At 35.2% G+C, this 23,434-nt stretch overlaps 1 protein-coding gene and 1 pseudogene across 3 annotated transcripts in view; both read left to right on the top strand.

The window, feature by feature from the left end:
- Window positions 1-23,434, top strand: part of LOC125102961 (triadin-like) — a 225,679-nt gene that overhangs the window by 23,559 nt on the left and 178,686 nt on the right. The window lies entirely within an intron of this gene.
- Window positions 14,279-14,454, top strand: LOC125103466 (uncharacterized; annotated as a pseudogene).

The raw sequence follows: 23,434 nt of genomic DNA, 5'->3' as shown, positions 1-23,434 counted from the left end.
TATTGTATACCATCTCTGTTTATATTGTATACAAGAGCAAATTACAGTTGAATTAAGGATGTAAATATAAAAAATAAAGCAAAAAGTTCTTGATTGAAAAACCTAGAAAACTATACAAAAAGGGTAGTGATGAGGAACTTCCTAACTAAGGCTGAAAATTTAGAACCTATACTTTTATAAAAGGTGGAAATATTCATATAAATATTTATATTTATATTTATATAAATAAAAATATATATTTATATATATATATAAATACATATAAATATGTAAATATGTGGGATGATAAATAATACCACAAACAAAGCAAAAACAAAGAAAAAAACACACTATATTTAACAAAAGTGTGTATTTGGTCAGATGTATATGCCTTTATGTAAAATTCATGTTTACATTTGGACAGATTATAAAATCAAACTAAAAGATTTTTCAGATGTGTAATAAAAATAATGTAAGTAGTATTTAATTATGTTTGAAATGATAAAGCTTATACTTAAGCTATGAAAATATTTCTTTTTATACTCCACTAAATTCTTTCTTTTTTTTTAAGATTTTATTTATTTACTTGACAGAGAAAGACACAGCGAGAGAGGGAACACAAGCAGGGGGAGTGGGAGAGGGAGAAGCAGGTTTCCCGAGGAGCAGGAAGCTTGATGCGGGGCTTGATCCCAGGATCCTGGGATCATGACCTGAGTTGAAGACAGACGCTTAAAGACTGAGCCACCAAAGCCCCCCTCCACTAAATTATTTCATTTTGAACATTATAATTTCATTAAATGTACCTCTTTTTAATTTGCTTGCACTATAAATATATTTAGCAAATTGTTTACTCATGGAAAACTAGGAGATAAACTTCAATTGACCAATGATGAAGATCTATTTTTCTATTTTCCAATAGTGATGTTTGGCTGGGCTTTGTCTTTTTTTTTTTTTTTTTTTTTTAAGATTTTATATATTTATTTGACAGAGAGAGAGAGAGAGATCACAAGTAGGCAGGGAGGCAGGCAGAGAGGCAGGCAGAGAAAGAGAAGGGGAAGAAGGTCCCTGCTGAGCAGAGAGCCGGATTCGGGGCTTGACCCCAGGATCCTGAGATTATGATCTGAGCCAAAGGCAGAGGCTTAACCTACTGAGCCACCCAGGTGCCTCTGGGATTTGTCTTTGATAATAAACCCAATCTACCTTTGCAACTATGAGTGAAAATTGAAGGTTTTAATCAATGACAGTAACCATCAAAAATAAAATAAGAGGCTTAAAGCATATTGTGGCATAAAAGTTGATTTAAACTATGGTTAAAATTTATAAATGCCCATTTCTTTAGAACGGAATCTTTTTGTTTTCTTTATTATTAAATAGGCTTTTTAGAAAATAGTTTGGAACCATATTAATAGTATTTTATGCTAATGTATAATGTCAGCCATTGCATGTTCTTTTCTGAAATGTCAGCTTATTTTTTCCCAATATATTCAGAGTTTTGTTTAGCCTTACAAAGAATATATATATGTTAAACTCTTGCACTACTCTCTCTTATATCTAGCTACTTATTTTGCAAGAGTCACAATGATGGCATCCTGCTGCTCTAATTAATCTTCCTAAATCTAGTCAACAATGATAACATAAATCTCATCTGCTTGTGCATGGGGTGAAATATGTGTATGTGTATGTATGTGTGCATGTAAACATTTGGCATATGCATTAGTAATTGTAAGTTGGTAAAAACTAAGATGCAATCACTTGGTTCAAGTACCTATCAAACTATTCTGTGACTAAATACACCATTTTTCTCAGCAAACCTGCACTTTCCCTTAGCATTCTGTCTTTGTGAATGACACCATCTACCTACTTTCTAGAGCTAGAACTCTAATAATCAAATCATTGACCTTCCCTATCCTCTAATTATGACATCATTGATCTTCTTCACCCCACAACTTAATCATCAAATCATTCAAATCTTGCAGATACTATTTCCTGGATACTTCTGAATTCCATCCTTTTCTCTCTATTCTTCATGGCATCCCCAGAGTTCAGCTCTTATTACAGAAAACTGGAATTCTGCACAATTTTCTAATTGAATTTCTTTTTTAAAAAGATTTTATTTATTTATTTGACAGACAGAGTAGGCAGGAGGCAGGCAGAGAGAGAGGAGGGGAAGCAGGCTCCCTTCTGAGCAGAGAGCCCGATGCGGGGGCTCGATCCCTGAACCGAAGGCAGAGGCTTTAATCATCTGAGCCACACAGGCGCCCCTCTAATTGAATTTCTGAGTCGGCCTCAACTTCCGTGCCCTGTTACTTAAATAAACTTTCCAAAAAATAAACATGATCAAGATCCTTCTGTGTAAAATTCAACTCTGGCTTGCCCTGTTATTTGTTAGAAAGACTGACTTTCTTATTTTAACCTTTACAAACATTGGAGATATCTTTTCTTCTCTCACCCCTTCTTTCTCCACTTTGCCATAAGTGCCTTTGTCTTCAGCGATATGCTTAGACTTGTAATTTCTGAAATGCAGTCTTCTTTAATCCTTTAATCTTTTACACCCGCTGCTCTGCCACCTGATTTAAAGTGTCCTCCTCACTAAGTTCTCACAGTGGTCTGAGCATGACATCTGCACAGAACTAACAAACAATGCTGTGATGATGCTTCACTTGTCTGTCTTAACACTTGCTTAACTCCTGGAAGGTAGAACCCAGTCTGGTCTAGTTTTTAATCTTCCACACTTGGCTATCATGGAAACTGCCATATACTCTTATTGATGAATGAAAAGAGGCCAAATTATGATAAGAACTCAATGGTCAACTTTGTTTCAGCTCTCCTCTGAGAACTCATCAATTTACTTCAGATAAAAGTTACTTCTTTTGGTAATAATATTAACTCTAGTGTCATTTTCTTTAACAAAATATAGGACAATATCAGTAAGGGTGAGTACATTATTACGATTGATGCGTCTAAGAAAAGTAGTATTAGAGATATTTGAATTGGTAACTTCAGTTCATCTCCACTGGTATTTTGAGAAATGCATGCTTCAAGGTTGAGATTCCTGCAAAGATCCAAATTAAAAAAAAAAAAAGTTTCAAAGTAGATCTACAAGGTAGTTTCCAGTTACTATCTCCATGAAAGCTTCAGGATCTATGGAAGGTGGACAGTGGCAATAAGAAAACTATATAGAATCTCAAATCTTTAAAGATTATAGAGAGCTGATCTAGGTCCATCTTTTTCATTCTCATAACAGAAAATGCCTGGAACAAGTAAGTGCTTAGTAAACATTTGATGAGTGAATGTATGCGTGACTAAGTATGTGAATGTTGGGGGAATAAGTGGACGAATAAGTATATAAGTAAATTGAGCTCTTTTTATAATATTAATGTATAAGGCAAAATAAATCAGATATAATATCAAAGTAAGAAGACTTGGCAAGTCAACAGATCTCTATATAGAAAGAAAACAAGCATAAAAAAAGAGAAACTTTAGAAGGAAAAGAAATGACTCTAAACATAATTTATTATACTAAAATTCCAATAAAAGATAAGATATGGACTGAGTTTGGTTGAAAAGACAAAATCAAGTTTTACATTTTTCCTAATTGCATCCGGATAAGACTAAATCAGGCTGTTCATTTCCAGGTTCCAATTGTATGTTTGTGATCATAGTTTAGATTATGTTTACAATTCATGAAAAACTAAACTTGGACACAAGCTACTTCTTTCTGTAATGGCTTTCTAACTTCTTTTATGTTGATTACATTTAAAAACCATCATACAGAAAAAAAAAGTCAAAATGAATAGTATTATAGTTGCGATTGGATTTCAATAGCCCTATGACCTATCCAATATGTTATAGTATCCTCTGGAATAACAAATATTTGAATTCTAAATATCTGAAATTTAAATAAGAACTGATGGTAGGTTGAATAATAAATTCCAATGCCAAAATTTAATTTTGCATTGCTGCATAATTTTTATCAATCTAAATGGTATACATATTTAAAATATAATCATTGTCCTCTGGCTAAAGAAACAGTATGAAGTCATTGTTGTGGGGCAATAGCATAATGGTTAATGTTTCTCTTTGTGGCTGTTTTGAGATTTTATTGTGGGCTGCAGTTGACAGTCCAGAGGGCATATGGAAATAATGAGAGTTTTTATTTAAAAGATGCCCTTTCTAAAGTCTGCGTCCCTAAGTGCAGGGAGGGGAAAGTTTATGGTAAGTATCGTGATTTTCCTACAGTTCAGTTTCTCTATGTTGTCAGCATTGTTCATTCCTTTTCCTTTATTCCATAATAGATTGAGATAAGGTCACTCTTGGCATTGGTTATATTGGGGAAGGTAATAAGCTCACTTAAATTTAAATCTCCTATTATTCAAAATCATCATGAAAACACATTGAAATATGATTTCTTCTCCCTCGAATATAGACATCATTAGAGTAGGAACTATATTTCCAGCCCTCAGACTAGCGTGTGACATATAGTTACCTCAGTAGGAATTGACCGTTATTCTTGATGTTCTAGATCAGTTGATTGAAATCGACTAGACCTAAGAATCTAGATCTCATCTTGGCACCAGTATTTTCCAATACTTTTCATGTAATCTTTCTGAGGATCGGTTCTCTTCTCTAATGTGAGAATGGGTTTTGCTGCCCAGCCTCCTTCAGGAAGATCAGTTGATATGATTTATGAAATGTGGCATCACAAATTGTGAGGTGATACACAAATGTATGGTGGTGTTAGCTCAATAAGGAGACAAACAAAAACGTTTGAACTGGTTATTTGTTACCTGCCAACCAGCAAGTCCCCAGTCCAGAGAGATCAAGACTGGGAATGTTTTAGGTTGTACCCTGCAGAAAGGTGTCTGAAAGCAAGAAAGGATTCAAATCTAGCATATTCTCTAGTCACCAGGATTTCATGTCTGGTATAGTAGTTGTGACTCCTTAGAAGAAGGAATACCATCTAATAATAAGCACAAATGAGGCATGTGGAGTAGCTGGGGTCTTCCCCAAGACCACCATTCTTTGATTCTCTTGTTGATTTAATGTTGAAGAAATGTAGTCTTTGCCATGATGAAATCTGCTTTTCAAGATACAGACAGGGCTGCGAATGTATTCTTAAGTCCTTGCGTCTAGACATGCAGCAAGGATGAATAAAAGGTGTCAGTGATGGCTGGGTTTCTTTAATCCATTTCAAGGTAAAGCATTCTGTTGTTCATAAAGAACTGATCAACTTTTGGCCCTTAGATGTGAGAATCACCAATGGCAACACGTTTTGTAATTATAAATTCTGTCTCCATTGAATATCCAGGAGAATATAAAACCTTAGTACTAAGATCTTTATTAGAAATCTATATACAAATATTTAATATGGATCATTTCCCATTTGATGATGCTATACTTCAAATAGCCATTCTTGGCCAGTCTTCATACTAACACAGATAAACTATCAATAATGGTTGCTGAGGAAGTGAAGAAAAGATGAGAAATAAGAAGGATGCAGCAAACCTTAAAGAAAAGTTTTTTCATATTTGTAACTTTTCACTTGTGTTCAGTTATTTAACTGATATGTACAATATAAATAATAAATTCTTTTAGTCTTTTAAAGACTTACAAAGGCGTATAAAAAGAGCCACAAATGCATATAATGCTATTCAATAGATACAGTGGTGCTGAACTAAGGCGGAATCCTGCTTTTCAGAGCTCAAATTTAGGGAGCTAAAAAGGGACAATGCAGTTATTGTGCTTATGAACACCTCTCAGAGATACTTAAAATGACCTGTGATTATGACAGCAGTTGCTCCTCTTCCTCAGCCCTCTTCCTTCACCACTTATAACCAGAGTTGTTGGATGGTTCTTAACACAAAACTGAATATATTTTCCACCCCTATGTGGCTGTCCTTGGACAAGTCTTAGGACTCTGAAAAGCTAAGAACAGCTACTACTGCTCCTAACCCCTCAAACTTTGTTTCCACCTCTCCTTCATTTTCCCATAGCAAAGCCCCGTCTTTCTCCTGAGCCCTCACTCTCAGGATTCTTCCCCAGTGGACTCTGTTGTTGACTCACTCTGCCCGTTGTCTGTTCTTGTCTGATCCTACGTCCCTCCCCTTCACAAACCCAACCCAGGTGTCATTCCCAGAAGAGCACACCACTGTTCTTGTCTCCTTTCTCTTACAGAGCTAAAGACAGTGGCTGAGATTCAGTGATGGTCCCTTGCAGACTCTCTGGGGGACTGGGGAAAAGAAATGCACCATTTCTTCACATGTTAACAAGGCTTCACACACTATGATAATCTGGTGATAAAGGGGCACATGTAAAATGTGCCTTTGGAACAACTGCCTGGGACTGATAACACAAAGGGCACAGGAAGGCTCATTCTCTAACGCAGCACCCATGTTTGGAGCATCTAGTACATAAAAAACAGCAGGAGGCATTTATATTCAGGTCACCACACCAATTCAGTAACATTTATCTAGAGCCAACCATTGCACTGAACACCAGATGTATATACGACTGAATATAAGAAGCTTCAAGGAGCTTACATTCCAGTGGGAGACTCGGAAAAATAAATGTGTAATTGCAATATAATATGTTAGGTCTAAGGTAAATGTACAAAAAGGGTGGCCTAGAAGCTTCCAGAAGGGACAATTAACTCACCCTGGAGGTTTATATCTAAGGCTGCCTGAAAGAGCTGGGGCTTAAGCTGGCTGGGACTTGTTCCCATCCCTTAGGTAGATAATATACAAACACATAAAAAAGCATGGGAATGTCTATGGTTTTATTTGTGTAACAATTCAGCTGCATAATATTAAAAAGGTTTTGATGGGCATATTGAGACCATAACCAACCTTCATAACGTTCTGTAATTAAAATGCGGAAATATATTTGTGCTCCAAATAACTACCTTATGAAAAAATCCTTTGGACCCTAATGCCTGTTTAGAATAAAGAATAGCACCAAACTGCAGAAAAGATGAACAAAAATGGCAATGCTCTGCTTTTTGTAATTGGCGGTTAATATATTAAAAACACTATGAGGTTTTCATATGAATGAAAATGCATGATTTTACCCATTATGGGTTCTGAACATTGGTTGGAGAAATACATTTCTGAATTGTTTACATTTCTTGGCTTTATTATAATGGTAGTTATGAGTGAGTAGAACATCAGTCGTATACTTTGTAATGTAAAGTCTCTTCAAAGAAATGAACCTCTGAGTCTCCGGGGCTTACATTCTCAATAATATAACCTCAATTATCATATACATGAAAAAGAAGTTTAATCTCAGGACTTCAGAAATCCATGTATAGGCAAAAAGAATGAATGGATGGAGCTGAAGTAATTTTCCCCCTAAGAGAGACATTTAAAAAGGCCGTGTTTTTAAGGGCATTTGAGTGGTGTAGTCTGTTAAGCACTGGACTCTTGGTTTTGGCTCAGGTCATATTCTCAGGGTCATGATCTCAAGGTTGTGAGATCAAGCCTCGCTCCACTCAGCATAGAGTCTGCTTGAGATTCTTTCTCCTTCTCCCTCTGACCCTTCTCCGCCTGCTCTCTAAAATAAATAAATAAATCCTTTAAAAGGGCCATATTTCGTGGCGGGTTTGGGGGATAGGAAAAGAATAAATGAAACAAGATGGGATCGGGAGGGAGACAAACCATGAGAGACTCTTAATCTCATAAAACAAACAGGGTTGCTGGGGGTCGGGGGGTCGGGAGAGGGGGGGTGGCGTTATGGACATTGGGGAGGGTATGTGCTATGTTGAGTGCTGTGAAGTGTGTAAACCTGGTGATTCACAGACCTGTACCCCTGGGGCTAATAATACATTATATATTAATAAAAAAATAAAAATTTTTTCAAAAAGGACCGTATTTATTTGGAAGAATATTTATCACTATTAGCAATAATAAGTTAGGGAAAGTTAACAAGAGAGGGAACGGAGTTAATAGTCACGGTGCCTAACATGTGCTGAATGCTTTGTTCCTCGTGATAACCCAATGAGGTCATTTTAATGATCTCAGTTTTATAGGTGAACCAGTAGCTAGAAAGGAGCAAAGGCAGTAATTCCAACCCAGCCCTGTCCCATCTTAACCTTACTTTTTTTTTAAAATTCTTTTTTTTAAGGATTTTATTTATTTATTTCACAAAGAGAGAGACGCAGCGAGAGAGGGAACACAAGCAGGGGGAGTGGGAGAGGAAGAAGCCGACTTCCCGTAGAGTGGGGAGCCTGATATGGGGCTCAATCCCGGGACCCTGGGTTCATGACCTGAGCTGAAGGCAGATATTTAACCGACTGAGCCACCCAGGCAGCCCTTACCCTTCCTTTTACATCACCGCACCTTATACCTCCTCTATGCCTGATTAACATGTAATAAATGCTAGCTTAAATTATTTTTTCCCAATTTTAAAACCATTGAATATCTATTTTTAAGTTCCTAGTTTGTCAGTTAGTCTCCTAAACTCAGAGAGTAGGAATTGGCAAGCTTTTTCTGTAAAGGGCCAGAAAATAAATATTTTAGATTTGGAGGGCCATGTGATCTCAACTACAACTGCTCAACTCTGCTACCATAGCAGAATAACATAGAAAATAGACGAAAGACAATACGTAAACGAATGGGTGTGATTGTGTTTCAATAAAACGTGGAGTCCTGAAGAAGGAGTAAGGGGCAAGGTGGACAATCAGGTGACGTTTTTTCCAGACCTAGGCTGCAGAGTGCTCACATTCACAGAAGAATGTGTGCAAGGAATCAGAGATATTTTGAGTTTGCCGAAGTGTATAATTGGAAGGGATGAGTGATCAGAGATAACAGGGGCTCAGAAGTGGAGATGGCAGTTATACAGATTGCTGGTTTTGTGTCACATGTGTAAAAGCATGTCTAGTGCGCTTAGGACTTTGCTATAGATCACATTCCCTTAATGGCCCTTTCTGAGTACTATGCTTTTCTTTGAAGAATTTCACATGCTTTCACTGTCAGCTGGTTTTGGTCACTGCAGGGAGGGAGGGACCAAGCCCGGATTTACATTTGCAGAGACTGACTGGCTGGCTTGCAGACAGGTGAAGTGACATGCTCAGGGGAGGTGGGGTGGGGGGAGGTCCACTAGCCAGCCCTCCCCCAGCTCCCAGTTTAATTGCTCCATCCCTAACCTTTTGCTACTGACCTGTGGCATATTCTTAATGTCTTTTAAAGATAAACAGATGAAGTTTTTTCTGATTACTCTCTCCTTTCAGAAGAACCAAAGCCATCTTTAAAAGAAGATAAAAAGAATACTTGAATGCTTTTTAATTTCTCATTTAGATTTGCAAATCTATTTATGGAAAAGTCCACTTAGCAGCTATTCAGTCTTTCAGCAGGATCCATTGCAGGGCAAATTGATTTTGTCCCATTCACTAATAGCTTGCTTTAGGTCACAGAATCTGAGGAGGTTGTGACTACAGAATGTGCCATATGAAAAATAATAAAACACTGTGTCAAAGGAAGCACTAGTAGAATAATGAATTTTTAAAAAGACTTTTATTCATAAGATCTGTGAAAAGTACAAATGAACAATGGAATAAATTAATAAGTGATTTCATTAAAATGTTCTGCTTTACATAATTAAGACTTAGATTTTCTAGATTATACTCGGTTTCAATTTCATGAGGAACAATTTGCAGGAAACCAGGAAATGTTTCTATTTTGCTATCAATGCTTTTCCTTCATTCTATGGAATCTATGGGTTCAAATGTTATTATTTTATGGATAAAGAAATGTGGTTCTCACAGACAAGATAACAACAGTGTTTCCATATTATGTAGGCATATCCTGAGCTGGAACCATATTCTAGCCTTATTTTGCTTATTTATGTTTGTTTTTTGTTTCAATTTTTAGGACTTTTTGCCAGAGAATGAAATCTGATGATCTGGCTACTGAGAATTCTTCAGAATTGAATGATTAAAAACTTGAATGATTTAAAAACTTGCTTTTTTTGGGGCACCTGGGTGGCTCAGTGGGTTAAGCCTCTGCCTTCCGCTCAGGTCATGATCTCAGGGTCCTGGGATCGAGCCCCACATCGGGCTCTCTGCTCAGCAGTGAGCCCGCTTCCTCCTCTCTCTGCCTGCCTCTCTGCCTACTTGTGATCTCTCTCTCTCTCTCTCTCTCTGTCGAATAAATAAATAAAAAATTAAAAAAAAAACTTGCTTTTTTAATACTAAAGATATATCTTTTTTTTTTTTTAAAGATTTTATTTATTTATTTGACAGACAGAGATCACAAGTAGGCAGAGAGGCAGGCAGAGAGAGAGGAAGGGAAGCAGGCTCCCTTGCCGAGCAGAGAGCCCGATGCGGGGCTCGATCCCAAGACCCTGGGATCATGACCTGAGCCGAAGGCAGCGGCTTTAACCCACTGAGCCACCCAGGCGCCCCCTAAAGATATATCTAAACAATACTAAAAAGTATGTCCAAGTCTGTTTTTTGACATATAACATTTTAACTTTTAGGTTGTTTATTAACCCAAAGAAGTTTCAGTGTTAAAAATGTGTGAGGGCATAAATTTTGTTGAGTAAATTTTCTTAGGATCATTCAACAAATATTATAGCTAAGATTTCATTCTGTTTAATTATATTCATGCATTAGGCATTTCTAATTATTAGAGCAATTTTTTTCCATTTCCAGGGTAAATAAAGGGAGCATGTATTTTTGGGGGAAATATTTTTATTGTAAGTATTTTGATTTAGGAATCATTATTTTTTATGACATGTTATAATTAGATCATATAAAGTCTACAGCCTATAATAAAACTTTCCCTGAAAGCATAATATCCATAAATGTTGAATCCTTTGACAAAAAATTAAAATATGTGGTCTTTATTTATATTTTGGTTTATAGATTAAGGCATAAAGAACAGGATTACTTAAATATCAAATACCTGGTTAAGAGAATCTAATATTTCAATTTAGTGAAAAAATGAATAATTTGGACAAGTAGCTGTGTTAAATATCTGACCTAATTACAGTTACTTTGGGTTTTGGTATTCCATCATTTCATTAAAATATGTTGATGGCATTTCCCTAACTTGCAGTGTTTGTGTATGTGTGTGAATTTATGTGCACATATATATTTAAAATACAGGCATTTATACAGACATGTATTTTTAAAGTTTAACGTTCTATAACAGAAGGAAAATAATGGAGCATTTTTACCAAGACCATCACTTGAATAATTTCAGTTTCAAATTACCTGTAGATTTTGAGAAAAAAATTACAAAATTTTCTTGACAATTTGATTAAGGCCTCATTTTACATGTCATTAATGGCAATGCCTTAGAATAGATTTAAGTTAATCTTTCACAGGATGCTTTTGGTGAAAATAGAGTGAAGAGACTATGTAGTACTTGCCATGGGTTGAATTGTGCACTTCTCCCCATCATTTGTAAATTGAAGACCTAACTCACCAATAACTCAGAATATGACCTTATTTGGAGATAGGATCGTCACAGAGGTAATCAAGCTAAAATTAGGTCAACTGTATGGGGTTCAAACCAATCTGATTGGTGTCCATATAGAAAGGTGAAAATTTTGAGATAGACATGCGTACAGCAAGAACACCATATGAACATGAAGCCAGCCATTTACAAACCCAGAGTAAGGTTCAGGAGGACTCTTCCCTCTGCATTCTCAAAAGGAACAACACCTTGATTCTAGATTTTTAGCTTCTGGAACCATGAGGCAAAAATTTGTTGTTTAAGTCACCGAATTTGTGGTTCTCTGTTATGACAGCCCTAGCAAACTGATAGAGTGATTGACTTCTTGCCAAATGACAAATCAACCTTTTCCCACATTAAGTTTTGACAAACCTCACTTATATGATCTCCTTTGCTTATTAACCAAATGCTCTTTATGAGTCACTGTAGTTTCTGAAATCACTGCTTTTCCTAGGAAATTATGTATATATATATATGTATACATAACATATATACTATATATATACATAATATGTATATATATACATAATATGTATATATATACATAATTAGATATATATAGATAAAATATATACATAATTTATATATATATGTGTGTGTGTGTGTGTGTGTGTGTGTGTGTGTATATATATATATATATATTTCCAGAAATCTGGCTTGTTTGACAATTTATAGTTTCTCTGGAACAGAGATGCTATAGAAGCCTAAAGCAATATAATTATGATCAGTCCTGGGACTAGAATATTAGCCATTATAATTTTCTCCTGAAAACTGTCTTAGCCAAATTTTTTAATGATCTGATTCTTTTTACAATCTGTAGAGTCTTTTATAGGTGCACATTTAATCAGAAGTAAGGTGTAGAAAAGAATCAATGCTATTTTTGAAGAACTTCCTCTAATGCTAAACCAAAGGGTTTAATATTCAAATTTGAATATTTAATGCATTTCCCTTTTGTTATAAAATTAAAAAGGAAAAGTGATTTTTTAATTAAAAAAATAAAAAGATTCCTGAACTGTTTTCCATGTCTTTTCTCCTCTTCTAAGGTAGAGAGACATTGGATTTCAAACATCTTGTAAAGCATAGCTCTAGAGCATTGTTACTCAAGGGAAGGCTGCTTAGTAGTTTCCAAAAGAGCATGCTATTGGGCAACCACAATTTTATAAAGCTTATTTTATGGAATCTGCTATGGCTTTGTGATACTAATGCAGCTGTAATGCTTGAATAAGCTTAGTCAAATAAGCTGATAAAAATGCTCACTCCATAGAAACTGCCCTGAATGATCTAAATGTCAGAAATACTGGTCTTTTAATAGTAAATTCCTCTTCAGATAAGCTATTTGAAATGAGGGGCTAGGGGATTTCACCATTCTCTTTCACACCGATGTCCCAACACCTGGAATCTACCCTGGACTGACTGAGAAAAGTGGTTCCTCTCTCCCAGCCCCCAGCACTAATACCAACGTTGAGTTCACCTCATAGTAAATACCAATCAGGTTCTTAGAGGACAGGGTCTTAAGTTTCTATTTATTTCTTACTCTTGAGGTGCCAAGGATATAATTTTACCTCTAGAATACTCGATCAAATGACTGGTCTTCTGCTCGTAAAACTGAAACTGAAATGTTGAGGGTGTGAAGGAGATAGAAAAAAATTCAGTTATTCATCATTTTGTTTTTATCTTTGCTTTTTAAAGTTGTTTTGTTTCAAAACTGTAATTGGCCAGAAATAAAGCCTTTTTTATGAGATGCCAATGAAAGACATCTCCCAGACATAAAATTTAAGATCAATATTTGGTCTATTTGGACAAACAATTCAGAAGATTAAATATTAGGGACTAAGCAACATGAATTCTTTGAAAACTCTGGTAATGAGTAGACTTCAGAAAACTGGTTCTCTTTAACTCCCCTGTTTCAGTTTCTTTTCATATCAAAGAGGATGAGAATACTTGCTCCATTCTATAGATGTGTGCAGCTTTTTCAGCTGTTTCTAAAACTCCATGAACTCCTTAGAAGAAAGATTTGTATAAAGTATTATTTGTGTTTACCTAATTGCTTGCATTTTTAAAATATGAGCATGGATACCTTAATGTTCTTTTCAGACATGCATAAAGGAGCTTCAAGCTCATTTAGAAGTCCTTTGAAAGGCACAGGAAGCTGCTTTTTTCCTATAGATTAAATGATTTTAAACAACACAGCAAATCTTATCTCTCTCTAGATTTTTTGCCTGCATTTTCTTCATGGGATATGTGGACTCAATCCAGAAAGATGAAGGGTCTGGCTATACTATTCTGATCTGTTCTAAACTTTTCAAATGGCTTAGTGATGATGTGGGACCAAGTTAAACAAAATATAATATAATATCCTATTACAATGGTGCTCATTCTAAGTATATGTCTTTTCTCTCCAAAATTATTAATTATTTTGGTTCTTCGACAATTTAAAAAATTCTATTGATCTGTTTTCAGCCAAATTATGGCAATAGCATTAAATCTGGGTAACTATAGAAAGTGTCAATTTATATTACTCACAAAGTTGTAAAAAAATAAGGATACTTCCTTGTAACTTTTATTTCAAAAGCCCCTGGGGTACTCAATAAAATTAGTGGGTATATACTCTATTATTGGTTATATTAATATTAAATTGGCTATATGAGTGGTTATATACTATAAAATATCCTTATTCATTTACATGTACATATAAAAAAGATGAAATTATTAAATTATTACTGCTTTTCCAACAAATGGATGGAAATTTCCTCATAAATAGAAAACATAGGTTCAGTTTTATTTATATTTAAATATATCAGAAAACAAGCCAGGTTGATTCATGAAACGATTACCTAAAAACTCACATCACTTCTTGGCCTTTTGGCTAAGATCAAGTGTAGTACCTAAAAACTCACCCAGAGAAGTAAACTTGAAAGAAATTTAGATCTTAGTTCTTGTATTCTCTTAAATTTCCTGAACGTAGCTGATGAGAATGTGAGAAACCCTTTATTTTATGAGTATAGTTTTAAGAAGAAGCTTTACATGAAGTCCTTATCATTATTATTGAATACATTTATGTAAAAAGAGTATGAATACCTGTGCGCCTTTTGGGGTTGGAGCAGGGTGGCGGGTGGGGGAGGGAAGGGAGACTGTCACACTTTCTTAATGAAAATAAAGTAGAAGCTATTGTGACACTGCAATGGTGGGATTATGACTCCATGTTGGGTAAAAGCAGCAGGAGACGATTAATTCTTAAGGAATCGTTGATTTCCATGAAAATGTTTTTAAGAGAAAGGAAGTAAAAAACACACATTAGAATCAACAAATCATGAAAAGCTAATGATTTTGAAGCACTGAGTTTAGTATTCTTTTTTTCTGAATTGAAATAGCATGCCATTACTCCAGTCTTTTCTATCTCAGTGAGTTTGTGATTCACTGGCAGTGGGGCAATTTAGTAGGAGGAATGCTGGGACTAGGTAAAGCGTTTCAATTATGCATATTTGGCCCAGGAAGAAAATGAATCAACCCAAACATAAAATGCTAGAAAATTAATTTCTCCAAGGAACCTGAATATAGTTTCTGAATCATATGTCTGTCCTGTACAGATCATATTCACTAGGAACCAGAGTCTAACTTCTGTTTACCTAAAACCGAATTCACAAAATATGGGAGGCTTTCTGTAGATTCTGTCCCCAAACTTCAAACTTATAAAATTAGACAGACCCTAAGATGGCTTCTCTTCTTGCATGAGACCTCCTGCATGCATGAGGTGAGGATGGATTATTTTTCTAAAATAAATCTGATGGAACCTGTCAAAGTCATTGTTATTTTAAAAGTCATTGTTACTTTTTAAAAGTGACCTCATGGGTCTTGTTGATTAATTTCAATCCCTAAAACTACCTAACAATATGTAGTACCCTTTGACATTTTGATTTGGGCCACTTGGGCATGTACTGGTAGTAAGGGACCTTGGCCATGATTTCCATTATTTTAACATGAAAGATAGAGCCCTTTTAAAATAGCTATGCTTATTAAGCTTAAAATATATTAATACTCATTTGAGCAATTTTAAAAAAGATTTTATTTATTTATTTGTCAGACGGAGGAGACAGAGAGAGAGCACAAGTAGGGGGAATGGCAGGCAAAGGGAGAAGCAGACTCCCCACTGAGCAAGGAGCCTGATAGGGTACTTGATCCCAGAACCGCTGGATCATGACCTGAACAGAAGGCAGATGCTTAACAGACTGAGCTTAACAGACTAACCCAGGCATCCCAATTTGAGCATCAGACTGAATTGTATCACTCTCAAATTTACATGTTGAAGCTCTAACCCCAGTATGATAGTATTTGGAGACAGGGCCTTTGGGAGGAAATTAGGTTCAGATGAGGTCAAGAGGAGGAAGCCCTAATGATGGGTTTAGTTCCGTTATAACAGGAGATGGTAAAGAGCTTCCTTGTTCTCTCTCTGCTATGAGAGGACACAGTTCTCTTCCTTCCAAGCCAGGAAGAGAGTCCTCACCAAAATCTGACTATGCTGGCATTATCTTTCGCAATTTCTTGCCTCCAAACTGAGGAAAAAAAAATTCTCTTAAAACATCCAGTCTGGGGGCGCCTGGGTGGCTCAGCGGGTTAAAGCGTCTGCCTTCGGCTCAGGTCATGATCCCAGGGTCCTGGGATCGAGCCCCGCATCGGGCTCTCTGCTTGGCAGGGAGCCTGCTTCCTTCTCCCTCTCTCTCTACCTGCCTCTCTGCCTACTTGTGATCTCTGTAAAAAAAAAAAAAAAAAAAAGATCTACCTATTTAAAAAAAAAAAAAGAAAAAAAAATCCAGTCTGTGGTATTTTGTTATGGGAGGCCCCACTGACTAAGATGATGCATCAACATGCATTTGTAAGTGGCCATCAGCACTTTTATTCATCTGTACTATTTCCAGTGCCTGATCTGGTTGTAGAAACCTCTCCCAGATGTTGCACTTTTTGGAGATGACAACCCTAATAACATTGCAGATGCTAGTTCTAATTGCCTCATTAGAAAAAAAAATGTGTGTCTCCTTACTTATTGACATTATTTAGTAAATATATATATTTTTTTCAGTCAAAGAAATGCACATCTTTTTCTCTATCCCACTAGTCTTTCCTTCTCTGTTGGAACCTGAATTATTTTGACCAGCTAAGTTTCCCACTTATTAGATGTACGCATATGTTTTTACTTCTTTCAGGAACATATCACTTATTTGAACATTTTCATCTACCATGAAAATGTATTTTGTTCTTTATTTAATTTATTACTCTGGTAAGAAGTTAATATGTACTGCATAGCCTTACGTATGCAGAAATATTGTGGTGATTTAATGACACACTTTTAAAAAACTGATTCCCTTTAGCAAAACCTGAGAATTTTTTCACATTTATTGTTTATTTGAACCTCACCGTGTAAAAGTGCTGAAGCACTACATCCTACTTAAAGATAGATGACTTACTCTCCTCTTAGAGCCTTGTTGAACAACAACAAAAAAGAAAAATAGCAAAGTCAGGATAATTTTATGTCATTGTATTTATCAAAAACTTACATAATCACAGGTAAAAACAATAGTGTTTATTTCAAAAGTACACAGAAATATCACTAAGGAGTTGAAATTCCTAAAAAAGAAATTGGATTTTAAGAGTGGAGTTATTTGGGTTCTCTTAAATAGAAAAAAAAAAAAAGAATTCCTCGGAGATCCTTGGCCACTGTGGATTGGTAAAACAGAATGCATTTTACCTGTAATATGTTGGGAGTTCAACATATTTTGTTTCAAAAAATGAATTCTAATTATGTACTCATTATTGTTCTTCATCTCTGATTTCAGTTTACTATTTGTAGAAAAAGTAGTAAATGCTAAGTTGAAAATGACAAGTTGAAAAGGCAGGGGAAAATTGAGCTAATACAGGAAAACACATATACTTTAATTTGCAGTAAGGACTACTGAACTGGAAAGTGAACTAATGGGTCACAGTGAGGGACTACCACCTAGGAAGGGAAATCCTGCCTTTCACTCACCCAAATGCAAGTGAGCTCTTCTTAAAGAACCTCAATATCTGAATTTGCCCTTGAAAACACCAAAAGATCATTTTATTTAGGACCATGACAATGAAGCCACTTGAGAATTAAGAGCTTTTTTTTTTCAAAAATGAAAATAAATTTAAAAGAACTTGATATTTAGATTGTTCTGACTGATCACTCCTCATAACACAAAAAATTGAAAGAAAAGAATTATTTACATCCATGGCAAGAGCCAGAGCATCACTCAGAACTTCTGATGGCTAGTAATACAAACATAAGCAAATTATTTTATATATTCCCATAAAACTGGAAAGTCCAGACCTTTATCTGACTCTAAACACAGCTGGCTCTGTGAACCTACACAGTGGAACCTGGATCCTGCCTCTTACCGTCTTGCAACCGACTCTCCAACTAGTGGGATAGAGGACAACTGGTAGACCCCACCAGCTTGCCAACCTCAGCAGAAATAGAATGTCTTTGAAGAGCTCCAGAAAAAATGTGGAGGAGTCTGATTACCCAAGAGCGTGTTCTGAATGGTCAGGCTTGTTTTAAAGAACCAATCTTATGGCTGGGAGTTAGATGAGGGTTCACTTTCTAGTTCCACTACCAGAAAAAGAAATTCTACTGGAAGAGTATGGGGAGTGGGTCGGTAGGAAGAATTGCCAGTTAATGTAAAAAAAAAGTTTATATTGGCTACCTCTGCAGGTAGATTAGGCTGCTAAATTATCCTCTGAAATATCATTTCAAAGATCATATCTCAAAAATCTTAGAGAAAAGGTGGCAGTTTAAGCCTTTCATTGAAATTGACAGGAGATCTCTTTCTGGTGTGAAACAAAGCTATTTTGACTTTGAAAGAGAGTGAATAATTTTTTTTAAGTGCCTAGAATTTGAAGGCTTCTAAAAATTACCCTAGGGGTATTTATTATGGTTTATCAACTACATATATACATAAATACGTAAAGCATATATATATATATATATATATATATATATATAAATATGTAAAGCATATACATATTAATATATATATATAAATATATATATATATTAACTAGAGCATCTAGGATTATTTTGACAAAGGCCATTTTTGTGAATTGTCATGGTTTATCTTGCCTCTCAAAATCTATTTTCATTCGATTTATATATACTTCTAGAAAAACACAATTTAATTGTCACAGATGTCTATGTGATACATAGACATTCTGCAGACACCAGGATTGATAAAAGATGGATTTTTCATTTTTCAACTTTATTTGCCAAAAGATATTTTTAGCGAAGTTTCTCGAAAATTCTTACTTACATGTGTTTTCTAGAACATCTAAATATAGTAGAGGTCATTCTTATAATTGGGAATTACATTCTTAATATAATTTTGGAGTAATACATATTTTTACATTGTCATTGTTAGTATATACTCCTTTTCTGTCCTTTGTTCTCAGATTTTCGAAGGAAAAATACAGCATTGGAGTATTCCATAAACCACATCACATAGGAAAATGCAAAATTCATAATTAATGCTTTTATGTAATGAGAATATAATATTTTATTTATACCATTCTAGAATATAGGGGCTTTCCTGAGCATCCTGGAAGAGATTGTATTGTCAGTTTCCCCTAGGAATAATAATAGGCAAGTGTACTTGGCAGTTTGATCTGATTAATAAGGCATGATGAGGTTAAGTGACTTCTTTTAGGAGGCTTGTGATTTAGCCTTCAGTGCCTAACCCAACTGTGAATCTGGGTCTTTGGAATCACTACCTAAGCAGCCCCTAGTTTTATGTTATGGGGCAGAGTCACAGGGTCTTTCAGCCAGATCATCACCTCTTTTGCAGCTGATTCTAGCTTTCTGCATTTCATATAAAACAATTTGTATGAAATCAGAAGGAATGGAATTAAAAAGTAGGCATGGAAAATATTGCCACATATCCTAGATGCTCTGAGATGCCAACTTCTCAGGAGCATTGCCCATGTCGAATTTCTCAATAATATTTACCTATCATTTTTCCCCACCATATCAATAACCAGCACTTGTCATCTTCAAAGTACTTCTCAAACATTAAATAATCTCAGATTACACACTCTGTTATTCACATATTTCTTGACCAGCTGTCAGAGAAGGCAATTTATATTTCCCCTCAATTTTATTCCTCTTGGCTTTGTGTGGCTTCTGCAGTAAATTTGAATGGAAAATGAAAGGTACAATTTAGTATGTTTCTGTAACAAAGGAAACACATAATTTTCCATAAGCAGTATAACCTTCAGATTACTTTCAAATTGCTTGTAGTTTTGCCTTCTGAGTTGGATACACAGAATGTATTTTCAACATCTTTGAGTCTTGATTAATTTTTAAGTAGAAATTTTGAGGATGTGAAGACAAAAACATACAGGAAAAAAAAATCTAAAAAATCATTTAGTGTTAACATTTTCATCCATTTTAAAAATTGTACCATATTGGGCACCTGGGTGGCTCAGTGGGTTAAGCCTCTGCCTTTGGCTCAGGTCATGATCTCAGGGTCCTGGGATCAAGCCCCGCGTCGGGCTCTCTGCACAGCAGGGAGTCTGCTTCCCCCTCTCTCTCTGCCTGCCTCTCTGCCTACTTGTGATCTCTCTCTCTGTTACATGAAGAAATAAAAAATCTTAAAAAAAAACAAAACTGTACCATATTTGTTTTGTCAGAATTATAAGGTGAAATAAAATTTGGGATTCATAATAATATCAGTTCTTTTAAATATGAAAGTTCTCACTTTAACACTGAACTTACATTGCTTTCTGAATTTATATGGTTTCTCATTTTTCTGATAAAAAAAGAAAAAAAAGTATAGAAATTCTTGTCCCGTTAGAAATTTTTTAGTTTTTTAAACATGTGACCAGGAAAAAGGAAAAGGTGACCAGGATTTGACTAATTTGTATCAAATCCCAATAGATGTGTTCTTTTGGTTTCAAGATACCAAGCAGGTGCATATGATATTGTATGCAGAAATACACTCCCACATCCAGTTCACTGAAGTGAATCTGAAGTGCAAAAGCAATTCTTCTGGTGTTCTCCATCCTGCAGTAGCGGGAAGTCTTCCAGAGATTTAAAAACTGGAGATTAGCAACATATTAACTTTCAGGTGGCCTCTCCTAAACACTTGTAATTCACTTACTCTCCTGCAAATCATTATTCCAAAGGTTTGATTCACTTGTAGCCCCACTTGGATCTTAAATTGCACTTTGAAGCACTCCTATCCTTCATCCATTTTCAGAACTGCCATTAGAAGTGATGGGAATTTGGCACAAAAATCAATGAAAGGATATGATATGAGATCGTTCTAATTTTTCCTTCTTTGAGATCCATCTCAAGTACAGTTTGTGAAATCTGTTTTTTAAAGGTATTTTTCCATCTTGCTATCATTTCAGCTAAATTGGGTTCATGAACTTGGGATATGTATTCACATAGATTTTCAGAAAAGAAAGGAGATTTGTTGATGCTATTGTTAATTTCTACCTAAAATTATTTCAAAATCTTAATTCATTTTACCACTATTTGCCTTATCAGCTTTTTAATCTCTTAAAAATATGGGGCTAGATTTACTAGTGTTACCTAAAAATGCTTGTACTAGTTATGTCTGGTTATTATTAATACCTACTAATACATACACTTGAATGTATTTGATTTTCTTTTTCCTAATCAGTGGTCAGATTTTATGACACTTACTTTTATCAATAGAAGTATATAATTGTTTATTGATAAACATTTAAAAAGTAACACTTTATTAACTAGAGCACTTAATTTTGCATGCAGTATTTTCATTTCTTCCCCCAGTAACTAAAAATTTTCATATGAACTGGACTCAAACTCTAAACACCCCATATACACAGCTGTTAGAAGATTCAAAATTTATCTTTCTCTTTTAACAAATCCCTTGACACTGTAAACATTTGTATTGCAACAAAGTAACTTTATTTGTTACAGATCATCTCTCTTGGTTTGTTGATAGGGCAAGACAGTCTCCATTAATATGAATAAATTACACTATGTGTCCTTCTTATGTATTATAAGAAGGAAATTAGTTGATTAAGAAGTCATTGAAGGCGTCATAACATCCCATCTTGACTCCCTGAAAATACCTTAGGCTACATACATGTTAAATGGAAACAAATGCCTGCATTTACTGAAGAATTAGTCTTTCAACTTCCACTACTGTTTCTGAGGTTAATCTTGCCCTTCTGGTCTTTCTTTGCCATTTTAGTAATGGTTGTACTGGCCACAGAGGTGGCCGTAGGAATAATGATGATGATGACGATGATAATAATGAAGAGATACGTTATCAGCTGTTGTATTTTCATTTATTGAATAACTCAGTGTAGCAGGAAATTTTCCAAGCAATTGACATGATTTATTTATCCACCATCATAAACCTGTAAGTCAAGTCTTACCAGCCTCATTCATCAGATATAGAGGTTTTCACTCAGAGGTGAGGAGCCATAGTGACCTTTTAGCCATGGAGTTAATCCCAGTCTCTCCTGACTGTAAAACCTGTGGCAGACCTGTTTTGCTTTACTGTATCCATGAAAAAACTACACCTAACTGAAAGGAAGAGTTGTGCAAGGTAGAGAAAGAGGTTGAAAGATTGAAAGGAACACTTTAATTCCACTCTGAGACCTTCAAGTAATACAAAGAATTCCCTTCAGTTTGAAAATACTAAAACCTTTCAGCTATTATTTAGCACATTCTAAAATAACTATAAGTAATCTTTCTGGTTAGGTGAAATTTATTTTGTGCCAAGTGTCAAAGGAGTATGAAAATTTGAAGTTTGTTTTTTAAATTTGAAATGTAATTTAGAGGTAAAAACTAAAATTAAAAATGGTTAATTGTTGGATTCCTGGGTGGCTCAGTCGATTAAGCGTTAGACTCTTAATTTTGGCTCAGGTCACAATCTCAGGGTTGTGAGATCGAGCCCCATCCAGCTCTTCACTGGGCGTGGAATCTGCTTAAGATTCTCTGTCACCCTCTCCCATTTTCCCTGACCCCCCTTCCTCTGCTCCTCTCAAAAAAAGAAAAAAAAGACACTTATGTATATTAGAAGATGGTTAATAAAAATTTCCTTTTTTGATATGTAATTCTTAAATTATTTTCAATAATGTAGCCCGTATTTAAAATATATGAAATATATTGTTAAACTGTTATTTTGGAAAAAATATTGGAATTGTTAGAGATATTTTTTCTCTTTAGGATTCAGTACATATCTGTATAATTTGGGATTAAAAATACTGTGAGAATCACTTGACTATTCTGGATGGTTTTGAATTGTTCTTAAATGTAACATGATACAGTTGTTTCAGATGATTTCTAAGTTACCCCTAGAGTTAACTTCCTGTGAGTCCAGGATTGTCAATATAATCAGATATGCCTAGTCTCCATTGAGAGGGGCTTGCTAATCATACAAAGGCAGCAACTTTGCAGGAATAAAATGAAAGAGCTACAAAAATTTTAAGTGGTTCCTTTGTATATAAAAATACCACAAAAATAAAGAGGTAAGCATCTACTCTTGATTTCAGCACAAGTGATCTTAGGGTGGTGAGATCAAGCCCTGTGTCAGGTTCCACACTGAGCATGGAGTCTGCTTAAGTTTCTCTCTCCCTCTTCCCTTGCGCTTCCCCCACCCTGGCTCGTACCCTCTCTCTCTCAAATAAATAAAATAAATGTTAAAAAAAAAAAGTTAAACAGTTGAGGGATAAAGCTGCAACTTAAGATCAGATAAAATTTTACTATCATATATGTGTATTTGTGTATATACATACATATCTACACTCTTGCAATGAGTATAAATATGTATAAATACATATACATGCATAAACATAGATATTTATATATTCACATATACATGTATTTAAAAATATACATACTTATGATCGGGTACATGTATATGTGTGTACAGTTTTTTAAACCATCGAATGGAGGTCGTTTATAGAAAAGCAAACCAAAAATTTCACAAGAC

The sequence above is a fragment of the Lutra lutra genome, chromosome 6 (genome assembly GCF_902655055.1).
Source record: "Lutra lutra chromosome 6, mLutLut1.2, whole genome shotgun sequence".
Taxonomy (NCBI): Eukaryota; Metazoa; Chordata; class Mammalia; order Carnivora; family Mustelidae; genus Lutra; species Lutra lutra.
The sequence above is the reverse complement of the archived record's forward strand: the minus strand, read 5'-3'. Positions and strand labels throughout refer to the sequence as shown.